The sequence below is a fragment of the Diabrotica undecimpunctata genome, chromosome 7 (assembly GCF_040954645.1).
Source record: "Diabrotica undecimpunctata isolate CICGRU chromosome 7, icDiaUnde3, whole genome shotgun sequence".
Classification (NCBI taxonomy): Eukaryota; Metazoa; Arthropoda; class Insecta; order Coleoptera; family Chrysomelidae; genus Diabrotica; species Diabrotica undecimpunctata.
The window spans coordinates 118,161,867-118,177,666 of NC_092809.1; the positions used below are offsets into that span (position 1 = coordinate 118,161,867).

Sequence of the window (15,800 nt, forward strand, 5' to 3'; positions counted from 1 at the left end):
TAGGGCGCCTAAGTGTAGGCGCCATTTGTTGAATCAACCCACATAAAAATACATTCTGACAAGAAAATGACCTTAAGTTCTAAAATGTTATAAACACATTCTTGCATGACTCTTCTGATACCTTTTCTACACATTTCAACCTGCAGTTACAGTTTGCGTTACTGAATGTCTTCTTAGGAACTAGTTTTCTTCTGTTAGTTTCATATGCCTTGCCTGAATTTCATTTTCTCTTCCTTTCTTGCTTTTTACTCTTATTTATTTTTGCCCCTTTTTACTTCGTTTTGAAAATTAATTTTGTGTTTTAACATGTTCTTCTGTGACCAAACAAGGTTATTAGATTTTTATGCAAATACATTTTTAGGTTAGGCTTTTTTAAATATTATATTGTATCGCTATTTTTCATAGTTTATTAAGTTAAATTATTTCTGTAGGCCTACTGGTATTGAATTTTCAAAAACTTGATATTGTGTGATTCAATAATAATAATAGTAATAATGACAACATAATAAGATTATTATAGTTAAAAATATGTATTAAACTGTACGCAAAAAGTTTAACCTACCTGAAGAGTCAGAAATTTCAGATTGTGAAAGTTCATAATCATCACTAGATCCTGGATTTTGAAATATACTTGGTTCGCTATTTGTATCTTCATCAGATTGAGGATCCATCTTGAACAAAATACAATGTAGCTGTGGTTGATTTACAAGTACACCACACTTCTCACAAACATTTGCAGGAATAGTGGTGTATGTCTGACTTGCACCACAATGTCTTTTAATAAAAACAGCTATTCATTCATTAGTTTAATTGTTACTGCCATCTATGAAGGTATAGATAAAGTTAGAAGGTATACCACTTTTCCATTTAAGAGATCTGTATCTCAAGATTATAAAGCAAGACTTACACCAAAATTTCAAAAATATGACTTACACCACTTTTGCTTTAACACCCTCATTTCCCTATTTTTTTCCTTACCACTTATTCTATCTTTTACCAATCTAAAGGGTGAATAAATCAAGTTTAGTATAATTCATGAATTTGCGACTGTTTTGGAATATCGCCAGACACTCGACAGCCAATGGTCTACTCTACTGCACAGCATAAGAACTACGAAAGTAAAATGACATATTTTGCGAGGGTCTCGCAAATTAAATTGACCGAATAATAAATTAATAAATCGAAAACTAAATAGATTCCACTCCCTACTATGACGGGTAGCTCTTTTAGACAGCACACAGTAAGACACATGTTTAAATTAAATAAAAATATATTTGAAATAAATTAATAACAAAATAAAATTAAATCCTAGATAATATATACAATAAAAATTTAAACGTCAATCCTGGCGACGACGACATCCCGGCAGTATGATTGACTGTTTAATATCTACGAAAAATAAAATACATTTACTGACATAAAATCTAAACGGCAATTTCGCTGTGGACACAGACGGGAGAAATGGGCTGAACGAATAGAGATGGAACGGGCCAATCAACACTCGGCCCAGCAAGGAACGGATAAGACCAATCAGTACTTGGCCACAGTAGAAAATAGGTGTGTCTCAGATCAATACTCCAAGACCGGGTACGAAACTGTCACTACATCAATACTCTAGCAGAAGCGATTGGCCTTCAGTCAATACCCTAGGGCCAGTGGAGTTGTTGTCAGATCAATACTTCGATTGAATACTTTTTTTTCTTGCGGCGGATACTCTTTTATTCGAAGGCCTTCCGTCTCCTCTAGCGCACATCGATGGAAGAGGAACTTCTGGTGGGGATACGTGTGTATGAAGCGCTTAGCGGTAACTACATACAGTACCACTAATATCAAGTTTCTAATTAGTTACAATCAATGTCTTCTTAAACACAATTACTATTCATATTTTTACGACACCCTTAGGTTAGGTTAGGTTCAATATAAGTGGGAGATTAACCCTTAACTGGTATGATGATTTAGTTAACCTTTTAATATATGTTAGGTCAATGGTAACTAGGAGAAAAAAGTCTGCACTATTTTACATACATGCAAAATACACTGCCCTCCAAAATTTTTCGATTTTTGTGCTAATATATTATTGTTACCAAGCTAATATATTATTTTTTGCAAAAAAAATTAAAAACATGCCAATTGTGCTTCATTTTATTTCGAATTAAGTTGGGTTGGAGTACGTTGTGCTGAACGTTTAAAGGGGGTTTTCAAGTTTATTAAGTGTTTTTTCTTTAAAATAAACCACCAACAGCAAGAAAAGAGTGTATACTTCGCGAAGAAGTATACACTCAAGTAGAACTTGCTGAACGTTTTAACGTCACCCAGTCAACCATTTCAAGAGTGTTAACACGTTTTTCTGTTACTGGAAGTAACTCAAGAAGACCCCGTCAAGGCCGTAGAAGGGATACAACTCCTAATCAAGACCGGTTTTTGACACTTCGTACACTGAGACAAAGGTTTGTTACCAGTACTTCTCTACAAAATGAATTTTTGGATCGTTATAACTTTAGAATCAGCCAAAATACGATTAAAAGAAGACTTGTCGAAAACGACCTACACCCTGGAAGAGCACCAATTGGCCCATTATTGACCAGAGACCATAGAAGGTAAAGATCGCATTTTGCTCGTGAACATGTTGATTGGAATAATGACGATCGGAGAAGAATATTGTTCATCGATGAATCCAGGTACTGACTATTTTCTGATGACAGGAGAAACCGAGTGTATAGAAGGCCTAGGGAATGCTACGCACAGTGTAACACCGTAGGGACTGTACAGTATGGCGGCTTCTCGGTAATGGTGTGGGGTGGGATTAATTTAGAGACTCGGAATTAGATGTACGGAATTAGTTAGAATAGATCGCGGTCGGCTTACATCGCAGAGGTATATAACAGACATTTTAGAAGAGCCTGTCGTGCTTTTTGCACCATTTATTGGGGATAATTTCATGCTTATGCAAGATAATGCCAGACCACACACAAAAATTGTGCAGCAGTATCGTCAGAAGGATGGAATTCCTGTCATGGATTAGCCTGCGAGAATTCCTGACCTCAACCCAATAGAACATGTTTGGGACATCATAGGCAGACGATTACGACAACTACTTAATGCACCAAACACATTAGATGAACTTTTTTTGCGGTTGGTTGAAATTTGGGATCAAATTGATCAAGAAGAAAGCAGAACGATTAATATCAGTATGAGAGATCGTTGTCAAGCAGTAATAAATGCCAGAGGAGGCAATACTCGATACTAGTACACGGTACTAGTATTTTCTTCAATTTTAAAAAATTCAATTTCGTCATTAATTTATAATGTTAGTTTGTTTAGATCAGTTGTTTGTTTAGATGTTTAGATTTATGATGTTATAAATGATGTTTAGGATCTTTTATTTATTTTCCAAACTAAACAAAAACATTAGAAAAAATTAAGCTATTTTCGTAGACTATTCGTCGACGTCTTCGTCTTCTTCTCCACACGGATTTGGTAGGATGTTCTCTTACTCAGTTTCATCATATTCATTTGAATTTTCAGTTTCATGTTGACCTCCACGTTGACGTCTTTCTCTGCGGTCCTTAGGGGGTATATTTAGATAGAATTGATGATGTATTGAAGGCACATACTTCAGCATCTTCTTAAAATCTATCATTTTTAGGTACGAAATAGGGTTAGAATTGCTTGTAGTTAGAGGTGGATACAAACTTTTTAAATCAGTAAAATAAGTTGTTGTAGTGCTGTTCGTGAAGATTGCAGTTTTATAACTATCTAAATAATAATCGTTAGAGTATATCATAATTGTCATTTTTCAGAAATCTGATTTTTTTCATTTTTAAAATCAGAGGTGCCTTACCAGCCAGATTTTGGGCTTTCCTACGGTTTGTGAGATACCAGCTATATCTAAGAATTTACCAACCATGTTGTTTACGATGGAGGGTTTCGTTTTCCCACAGTCGGCGACGAGTTTCATCCACTTGTCGGGAGTGTAAACATGCTCTTTTCTCTTTTGTGCCCTTGAAATATCCGAAAAATCCGAATCATTGGGTAAAAATGTGTGACCACTTACCAGAAAGCATACGATTACTTCTTCTAAGTTTGGTGTAGCACTAAAAAGATACATCATAGCATAACATAGCATATTCCAATTTCGGTTCTGCCCCGTACATGAATCACTAAAAGTGACTAATTTTTTTATATTTTTGGAAACCGCCTCTTTCATGTTGGAATAAAGGCAAGATATTAGCTCCTGCCACCCGTCGATTCATACCACCTGTTCATGATTATCTTTTCGTTGTCAGGTAAATATAAGTGAACGCCAAAATTAAAAGTTTGCAATTGTCGAAGATAGTACACTTCACCCGATTGAACATAAGATGTTGGTAATGTCCTCTCCAAATCAAATGTTAAAAGACATGTAGTTCCAGATACGTCAAGCGATTTTCCCTTATAATCATTCATAAGTTTTCGTGCTTTATTTGCAAGGGAATGGTGACTATCCCTCTGTGTTCTTATTTGAATGCAATATTCAATGTCTGATTCTGTGGAAAGTTGAACTCTGAATATATCGCAAGTTTTACATCTTTTACATCTTCTTTAGGTTTATAAATGTAAATTAAATTGACTGTTAAAGATGTGACGATAAAAGGATGCTTTCTCTGGTTCTTTTCTATCATGTTTTCATTTTGAAACGTAGAGTTTATATAGTTGAGACCTACAAAGAGTAGGTGGCAAGTACTGACGTTTACTATAACGTTGATTTGATCTTTTGTTGCTGATCTGAACTACTGAGAGAAAAAATTTCTTACAAACTTGTTGCTCATTAAATATGAATTGACGAGTCGATTGTTTATGGCTTGTTCTGCGATTAGTTCGAATTTTTCGCCTTTTTGGTGCACATAACTTGAATCTTCCACAAATCTAAATAGTTTTCCCATTCCAACTGAGGTTACAAAAGCGTCCATGTATTGTTTTTTGCTTTGCTTGCGCATTGTCTTTTGCATTGACAATCAACAGGACGAACATTTTTGGCAGGTACACTATTGTCTTTGTAGTTTACATACTCTTCGCTGCGGTTTCTTTTTGCCTTAATTATATTACGTTTCCATGCTGTGGTATTCTGACGTTTCCTTATTGAGACTTCCTGTGAACGGCCCAAATTTTCTATACCTGAAGTTGAGGTACCTGGTTCTTCACTATCTCTCACAAGTTGCTGAATATTCTCAAGAGTCTCTAAAAAGAAACATAACTTGATGCTGCATAAATAACAAAAAAACGGTGTTTTATACATAGTATCATTGTTTATTCATGTAGGGACATTTTCTCGATCTTAAGGACTAAAAATCCAAAATGCAAGTAACACGACGCCATGATTTATCCATTACTTACTTCTTTAGACTAACTGGTAAACATTAAAGTTAAGCAGGTATAAAGTTGTTCTGGTACTTTCACGTGACATTGTAAAATTAAGTGGGGTTCTAATCTAACAATAACAAATTATTGCTGTTTTACTTTTGACGTTTGCAAATAAAATGTTTATCGGCTGTTTACTTCAAATCAAACAATTTAACAATTGGCAGCTGACAATTTCGACCATCAATAAAATACATGGAGAGAGATTACGTTCACGTGCTCTTTAAATCACTTCTGTCTGCAGCATACAACAGAGTTAAAGTGATCCAAAGAGCATGTGCGTACATGGATTACTTTTGCGCGGAGACAATTTTATAAATTCATACAACAGAAATAGGTACCAAACTTATTATAGTATACTCCATTCGCTTAGCTCGGGCATATTTTGACAGAGTCATTGTCGGAAACCTACAACACAATAATTCCTACTTCTCAGTATTAATAGCTCAAGTATCCTACTATTCTTCTTCAGACTTGCAGACTTCTTTCTTTAAAAAAAGAAGAATTATTCTAAATAGTGGAACTGTATACTAAACCCATCAAATTTTGGGTAGTATATATTTAAAAAATATATTTTAGTTGTTATAATTTAACATAACTATTTATTATATGGTGCAGATAAATAAATATTGATTGTCGGTAATTCGCAAAGTTCTATTTTATTTACTATTTAGTTTGTTTACTATTAATATTGGCTATGAGTACGTATGGTTGTATAGTAATTTCCAGCCACTTTTAGTATGTCAAAAAGTAACTAACTTCGCAAAAAAATAATTACTAAATTCACTAGACAGTTCGGACTGGGAATAGCGAACAGAGTATATCAAGAATAACATGTGATGTGGTTTAGTTCTGCAATAAGTTAAAGTCGGTATCGTGTAGGTCAGAAATGGGTCTAACGCAAAACTAACAAAAATGTCACGTCGATGACTTCTGTTCCAAACTATCCAATTAGTTTATTGTACTAATTAAACATTTAGAAAAAATATAGAACAAGAAATTAAATGGATACAGATTGTATACCTTATTATTATGAATTAAACAAAAACATTGAATTTTTTTGCACGTTACAAAAACTAACAAAATAATAACAATTATTTAAAGAACGCCAATTTGATTAAACAGTTTTTTCCAACTTATTTATGTCGATCCTGTAAAAAGAGAAATAGAAAACTAAGAATTTTAGTCAAAAAGTCTAGGGCATTTTGTACCTTCAAATTATTTGAAGATTTAACCGTCGCACACACCAAAAACACCATTTTTGGCATCACACAAAGACAGTATTTTTATACCATATTTATTGGATTTATTTGGCATAAACATCTTATTTCGAAATCTTCCCTCAAAGCCTACAATCAGTTCATTAATAGTCATTAACTGATCACAGGCATAACTTGGTTGGTAGTTAACAATCATAAGGTTAAACATTTCTGTAATAGCGGCTGTAATGTAATTCTGTAATAAGTTTATCTCCATACTATTATCAAATCGTATTGCAGCGCAAAGAAACCAAAACGATAGTGGCGCAAAAAATGTTGCCCGCGCGAAATGTTAGATCTGTAGCATATAATAAACTTACATCTTCATTATTTGATTTAAAAGAACCAGACAGCAAAGGTAGACCAGTGTAAGCTTTCATTTCAGATTTTTGTACATGGTTTATAAGTTAACAGTTTAAAACCCTATCACCGTAAGACATATTTTATGAAGATATAAATAGAGCTATAGAAAAAGATAAAACCCACCACCTAATCTTAATGGGCGATTTTAACGCTAAACTTGGATTTAAAGAAGATAACGCAGAAGTGGCTATGGGCTCATTTGGATACGGTGAGCGAAATGATAGAGGAGGTGTGTTACTACATTTTTTCTTGCAGAATCGGCTCTATATGATGAACACATTTTTCAAAAAGAACCAACAACGTAAGTGGACGTGGGCTAGTTCAGTTGGCATAACAAAAAACGAAACTGATTTCATCATCACCAACAGAAAAAAAAATATTGTCCAAGATGTTACAGTAATTAATAAAATCACTGTTGGGAGTGACCATCGGTTGGTTAGAGCAAAAATATTGATCAACATTAGACGAGAGAGGACAGCAATGATAACAGAGAGACATTCTAATAAATGGAAATCGATAGAAGATAGAGTAGCTTATCAGAATCTCATAACTTCAGAACTGAATGAAGTAGAATATCTAAATGAAAATGCATTAGATATGGAGGTGACAAACATGCAAATAAATAGTGTGATTCGAAACGCTCATAGAAAATATAAGGAAAAAGGAAAACACAAGATGGATAAACTCACTTAAGCTACTAAAAATCTTATAAACAAAAGAAGAGAGCTGAAAGACAAATACACAGATAATTTTATAACACTTAGACAGTTAAACAAAGATATTACAAAATCCATTCGAAAAGATGTCAGAAATTACAACACTGAATACATAACTCAAGCCATTGATAAAAATAAAAGTTTAAAGGTTCTGCGCCGACAAATAACTGAAGGATCAAAAAATATTTGTGAACATGTAAATAAAAAAGGAGAAACTACAGCAAATAAGGAAGATATTTAAAAAATCGCTCAAGATTTTTACTCACAATTTTATAAGCGAGAAGAACTTCCAGATCCTGATCAAAATCAAATACCAAAAGTTCAAAATGTAGGCTCAGAAGACAACCTAGATATCACAACAAAGGAAATAAAATCAGCTCTCTCGGAGATGAAAAACAATAAATCACCTGAAGAAGATGGACTAGTAATTAAATAAATCAAAGAAGAAGGAGGAACGTTAGTAAATGTGTTAAAAAAGATGTTTAATACTTGTTTGACAAGAGGCGTAACCCCCTCCCAGTGGCATAATGCAATAATAATCATAATGCACAAAAAAGGTGACATTTCAGACCTAAAGAACTACAGACCTATTAGTTTGCTCTCCCATACATACAAACTACTCATGAAGATAATATCAAAACGGCTTGTGAACAAACTGGATAGTTACCAACCTTGTGAATAGGCTGGGTTCCGCTCCAGATACGGAACAAATGATCATCTACAAGTTATAAAAACGTTAATAGAAAAGTGTACATAGTATAACAAGCCTATCTTTAAAGACAAAATTTATGACCAACCTTGTAGTCAGCGGTAAAATTCTGATTAAGAGCCATAACATCGACCAAGTAATAGCTTACAAATATCTAGGGCATGAGATTTGCTTAGGCCGAGATAATCAGATAACTGAAATACTAAGAAGGATAGGTCTCACATGGGCTGCCTTTGTAGATTGAATAACATTTTCAAGTCTATTATCCCAGTTTGTTTAAAAAGAAAGGTTTTTAACCAGTACGTTTTACCGGTTCTTACATAAGGTGCAAAAACACTGACTCTGACAAAAAGAACAATAGATAAAATAAGAGTTACACAACGCGCTATGGAAAGATCAATATTAGGTATTACCATCAGAGATAAAGTACCAAACCTAGAAATAAGAAGAAGAACAGGAGTCACAGATGCAGTTGAAAAGTATGTGTTTTATTTCTCCAGGTAATAATTACGCACAGGTAAAGAACCATGGACTCAACTGTATATATTGTACTAATTGTTTGTAGAAATACTATATGTTTTTATTGAATGTAATCAATTTTTTAACCTGTTTTGTGTTAATGACCCAAAGTAGTAGAATTACACGAATTGCAACTAAAATAAACCAAAAGTGGGTGTTTTCGCTTTAGCACTCGATTTTCCCAATTGTTCCTTAATCCAACCCTGAGAACTTAAATGATATTGTCTTACTATTCTGTAGAAAATGGAGACTAATAATTTACTAATTCCAGCACCGAAATGGGAGAAACTTGTAGATATGTTAGCAGTTTATATCCTTCAGCTATTGTTTGTTAAATCTGAGTATACTCAGTTTCTCTTGTGATTTATCTCCACTGAGATAGTGATGTTCTGGCATAATTTTATGAAACGTCTATTAAGAGCTCGAGGGTGCATTTTAATCTCCACTACAAAACAAACTTTGCAATGGAGTGGCAAATTAACAAATGTTTGTGGTTTGTGAATACACAAGTGGGTTTTATTAAAAATAGTTTGGAGAACAAGCACTACGTTCTAATTTATTTATGAGTTCTTTTAAGCAAGGTTTTAAAAGTTAGAATCTTTGTTTTCAGAAAAATACGCAGTCTATTAACGGGAATATATTAGTGAATATGTTTATTCTTGTAGTCAAGATATCATATATCGTCGCTATGAAATCAAATCGGTGTTTCTGCAAAAAACCAATTTTTGAGATATTGTTACCAAAAAATTTCTTTTTTTGTCTATATGAAACCGCCATAAAATTTAGTTAAAAAAGTCTTTTAAATGGCATGGGCCAGTTTGTATAGGATACGGCAGATAAAATTTAATATCCTTTAACCGTTATGTCAATACCCAAGTACCTGATATGATACGGGAATCCATACCCACTGCTACCCAGGTCGGCGGGCGTAATTTCGGCCGGTAATCCCTTGGCCTACCTGCATAAATCAAGGGGTACCATTTATGACAGGGGTAATTTCGGCCGAGGGGTTGATGTTTACGATGAGATTAAAATATTGGTAATTACGCTTCATAGTTTCTGTAAAATATTAATTGTGTATTTATTTGGAAATACCTAATCCTGTGTACCTGTCGGAAATACCTTTAATTTACTTATCTCTTTATTCTAATAACTATGTTGTACCTACTTAAGATTATTCCTTTAAATGTATAAAATTCACAAATAACAGGTATAAAATTATTATAGCTAGTCAGTATTATAACTTATCTTGAAGCTACTAGTCGATAGAAAGCATAAAATATATTATTTGTATACGATGGCATCTGTTTCAGTAATTAAGAGTTCACGCGGTTGTGACTTACTAGTTGTAGAAAAGTTTCAGTTTTGTAAACAGGACGTATTAAAAAGTGGTGAAGTACGTTGGAGGTGTATAAAGAAAAATTTAAGATGTTTAGCCAAACTGTACACTGTTGGTGCGGAATACACAGTTACTAGAAGTGAATTAATCCACAACCACGAGTCCGATGAAACTACGTTGGAGAGAAAAATAGTGACGACTTCATGCAAGCGCAAAGCTGAGGAAGACATATCGGAGAAACCTTCAAAAATTATTAAAAGCGTTCTTTCAAATCATTTGCCAGAGAATTTGTCATCGATAGATGTCAGTCTAATAAGAAGAAATTTGTACAACAGCCGCCGTAAGTTCTTACCAGCCCTGCCTAAGGATATTCACGATGTACATTCTGTACTCGATAGTTATGGACCGAAAACCACAATAGGTGAAAATTTTTTGTTTATTAACAGCACAGCTGATAATATCATTGTTTTTTCTTGCCATACAAATATAATAAGTTTATGTAAAATGAAAGATTTTTACATGGATGGCACATTTTCTTATTGTACAAAATATTTTTATCAGTTATTTACCATCCATGGACTGGAAAATGGGCATTATGTTCCTCTTTTGTATTGTCTGTTGCCCAATAAGACCAGTGACACATATATGAGACTTTTTCTGTTGGTAAAATCTAAAATTTTTGAACTTTATAATATTGTTTTGGAACCGAAGGAGGTATTTGTGGATTTTGAAATCGCAATTCATAACGCATTAAAAGTTGTCTTTCCCAAAACCAAACTAAATGGTTGTAGATTCCACTTGCACCAGGCGTGGTATAGGAAAATACAATCATTAGGGTTAACCCAAATGTATAAAGATAAAAACTGCGAGGAAAGCAAATGGCTTACTCATACTTTTGGGCTAACTTATTTAGACCCCTCTGAAGTTGAAGATTGTTTCATATTTGATCTCATGTCATACAAACCGGACCATAAACTTATAGATAAATACGCAAACTATTTATTAGAAAACTACATAGCGCCAGAATCTCATTTTCCACCAAATATATGGGCATATGAAAACCCATCAATTAAAAGAACCACAAATGCCTGCGAATCATTCCATTCGCACTTTAATTCTAGTTTTTATTCAAGTCACCCTTCTATATTTATTTTTATAGAAAAATTAAAAGATTGTCAGATCGATGCATATTTAAAAATAAAAAATTTAAATATTCCAGCAAAAATTAAAGACAAACAAGTAAAAAACAAACTAAAATTTATCGAAAACATGGTAAATATGCTTCGATCTGACAATATTTCTAGAATTAATTTCGTTAAATCTGTATCACATCAAAACGTTTTTTAAAAATTTATAGTTTACTTAATTTATAGAAATAAGTTGATGTAATAATTTTATTGAAATAAAGAAATATTTTAATATAAAGCATTCTGTTATTTTATTTGATTTGCGGCCGAAAATACCTATGAGATAAGGAAGCAACTTAAAACCTCCGGCCGAATTTACCTACCGGCTTTTAGTACCTGCTCTTTTTCCGGCCGAAATTACGTCCGCCCACCCAGGTACCCGGTATTGTTTCGGTAAACTTCGCTTTTACATTCCGAAAATAACAGACAATTGGAATTTTTCTTTGTTTGCTATCAGTGTTTATTTAACTGTGCTTACAAGTTGTTAATATTTTTGTGACTATATGCGTGTTTTATGTTGTAATTACTTGTAATAATGGCAAGAAGAGAAGTGAGTGCTAGCGAATTTAGAAGGTAAGTTATTACTGTTTATTTTTACAATGTTTTATACATAGATCATTCAATTTTAGAATGACGTATGAAAAGCAACAGAAGTACTTGCAACAATTTATAGACGATATAGATGAGGAAGTAGACAAAAATATTGAAAACCAGGAATCAGATGAGGACTATGTTTCGCAAAGCAAACCGGATGGAGATAAAGCTTCTGACGTAGAGGACGTTTTTACTGATATCAATAATAAGATTGAAATCGATACCGACGGCGACGATAGTAGTGATGAAGATTTTGACGATTTTCAAGAAAGTTCTTCCCAAAGTGATGTTCTGGTTGCAAAAGATAAAACGATTTGGCAACGAAAACCGTTTACTGCAAGTCGAACACTGAAACGTAACCTTTTGCGTGAAAAAACGGGCCCAGTACGTTCTACTAAAACTCTTTCGATTAGAGATACATTCAAATGTGTTTTCAGTGACGTAATGTGTAACATAATTATACGCGAAACCAATCGAAAAGCTAATAGCGTTTGTGAAAAGTATAATGTTGAAAACCCCGACAAACCTCTAAATGTTTGGAAGTCACTCACAACAGAAGAATTTGATGCATACTTAGGTATTCTTATTACAGCAGGAGTACGGCATTCAAATTCAGAGCACTCGAAAGATTTATGGAAAACAGACTCTCATCCTTTGTACCGAGCAAGTACGGGCATAAATCGCTTTTGGAGCATCAGCAGATTCTTATGGTTTGACAATGACAAAACACGTGCAGAACGTTTGCAAAATGATAAAGCTGCAGCTATTACAGATATATTCCATCTTCTCAATGATAATTTACGTCGTAACTATGTACCGTCGGATTCTCTTACTGTGGATGAACAGTTATTTCCTTTTAGAGGTAGGACACGTTTCACGCAATATATGCCAGCAAAACCTGCCAAGTATGGCATCAAGGTTTGGTGGGTTTGTGACGCCAATAATTCGTATCCACTTACTGGACAAATTTATACTGGAAAAAGTTCGACTGGACGTGAAACTAATCAAGGTGAACGCGTAGTAAAAGATTTGTGTTACCGATACAAAAATTCTGGACGAAACATAACAATGGATAATTTTTTCACAACTCTTCCACTAGCCCGTCTCCTGTTGTCTTGGAATTTATCATTAGTTGGTACTTTGAAAAGAAACAAACCATATATTCCACAAGAAATGCTGCTTTCGCCAGAGCGTGAGCCTGAATCGTCATTACACGGATTCAGTGCAGATCGTGTTACTATTTGTTCATATGTACCAAAAAAGAAAAAAAGCGTTATCTTGCTGTCAACAATGCATGACAACGATAATGTAAGTGGCCCAAAAAATAAACCTGAAATAATTCAGTTCTATAATACAACTAAAGGAGGCGTAGACAACATGGACAAAATGGTTTCTCATTATTCCACTAAACGCAGAACTTTGCGTTGGCCAGTAGCCTTCTTTTACAATATCCTAGACGTAGCTTGCCTAGCAACCTATATAATTTATACAGAGAATAATCCACAGAGTTCTACTGAAAGCAGTAAGCGTAGAATTTTTCTACAAGACTCAGGGAAACAACTAGTGATGCCTGCAATTTCTGCTAGATCTAAAGTACCAAATGTATACCGAAATTTTTCATGAAGGTCAGGAATTGAGTGTATGTTAGGAAAACCTCTACCTAGAGATTCAAGTAATACTGCAGATTCATTACCACTTCGAGATTTCACTGGACGCCTCAAAATTGTTGGAAACTGCTACATTTGTATGTCTTTAGCGAAAAAGCGGCTAAGAAAGACACGAAAATCATGTAATGTTTGTAATCGTCCACTATGTAACGAACACTTGGTAAATATAAGTAAGTGTGGACAATGTGTTTAAAATGTAACTTTTATTTACGTTTCCATATCACTTTTATTATAAAAAAAACTAGACAGAGCTTCATAATTTACTAAACATTAGTGTTATCCGGGTGCCACGGGTGTGGACGTAATGGTGTAAAAACTTTGACAGGTAATTTTAATATATTATTTGCTTTTTTTTGGTTTTTATTATAAATCCCTTTGTTCTAAATAATTTTAGGAATAACTAGAAGCTCGAATAAAAATATTTCAATGATTCAGATAAAACAATTACCAAGGATACCCAGGTACCTGGGTATAGACACAAAGGTTAATATAATTTTAATAAAAGTTTAAATTCCTTATAAATTTATTAACCAGATACATCATTATCGTTTACAGTGTACAGTCGCCTGTTTCATTATACTGGGTGCTGTCAAAATTGTATGTGATTCAATATTTTAGAAAAATATGTTTTTCACTATCGATCTGTATTAGTATTCCTATATCTATCTCTTGCAGTTTTCAAATAAATTTACTTTATAGAGTTTTATCACAACAAAATTTTTTTTCGTACACTATGTTGTGTTAATTTACAACTTTCATATTGTAAGTTAAACATTGAACAAATAAAGAGATGCTACCAAGAAAAATAGGTACTAGCTTTTTATTGTAACAAATGTTCAAAATGTTACCCGTCAACATGTAATCATTTATGAACTCTTATAATCAGATTTTTATTAGTAGCCTTTGATTTTATATCTATTTAGTTAAGAGTTTGAAGAACTTAATTTATTATAGCGTCCTTAGTAGTGACAGGTTCAGAGATCATCTTATCATATTTCCAAATATAGTAATCTAACGGTGACAACAGGATATTGTTGACCAGTAAAACGGAACTTTATTAGCTATCCGTCTATCACTAAATATTTCATCAAGCAATGTGCTGACTCCTCGAATATTGGGAGCCGGTGCTCCACCTTGTCGAAATCAAGCCTCCTTGGCCTTATTATTAAAAATGATTGCAGTGTTGTTCTAATTTCTTGCCGTAAAATTTTGTAGTAACGCTCTTCGTTTAAATGTTTCTCCATAAATCATGAAAGCGACAATCTTATTATTAAAGCACAAAAAAACATTAAATGAAAAGAATACTTGAAATTTACTATCCCACGTGAGCTGAGAATTTTTGTCCCTCCAAAAGTGACTTTTATGGCGGTTAAACATACCATTTTTGTAAACTTCAATTCATCACACCAAATAATTTTTTTTGTAAAATCTTGATCTTGGGATTTCATTAAAATTCATTCACAAAATTATGCAGCTCTTACATAATCTACACGATGTTAAGCTAGTGTATAGGAATAAAGAGTCCAACGATGTTTTTAAAATTCTGTGAATTGTTCGAGTCGATACCTGTAACAATTGCTCACATTACCGTAAGGATGAATTTGAATTCGCCGCAAAATATCCCAGGATATCTATTTGTAATTATTTATTATCGACGTGGATCCTTTTATTTATGAACTGGCCAAGCTTGCAATAGTTGTTCAACAAACGTTTTACAGTTTTATGATTTGATCGAGGATATCTCTCAGCAAAAACATGGCAAGTTGTGGATACACTCACCGAAAATTATAATTAAATTTAATAAATCATCATTTGTATATCCTAAATGAGCCATTATTAGTTTGTCAAGAAAATTAGGCAAATTATTATTATAACTTTCACCCAATGGCTTACAATAAGGTTACTATTACATTAACAATAACTGATATTTTTGTCATAAATGTTTAAAGTTAATTTATTTTAAAACTGCAAGAGATAGGTAAAGAGAATACTAATACAAATCGATAGTGAAAAACATATTTTTCTAAAATAATGAATCACATATGGGGTG

General features: G+C 33.4%; 1 protein-coding gene across 1 annotated transcript in view; it reads left to right on the top strand.

Moving 5' to 3' along the window:
- Positions 1-15,800, top strand: part of LOC140445742 (calsenilin-like) — an 859,410-nt gene that overhangs the window by 366,010 nt on the left and 477,600 nt on the right. The gene's annotated exons all lie outside the window — the stretch shown is intronic.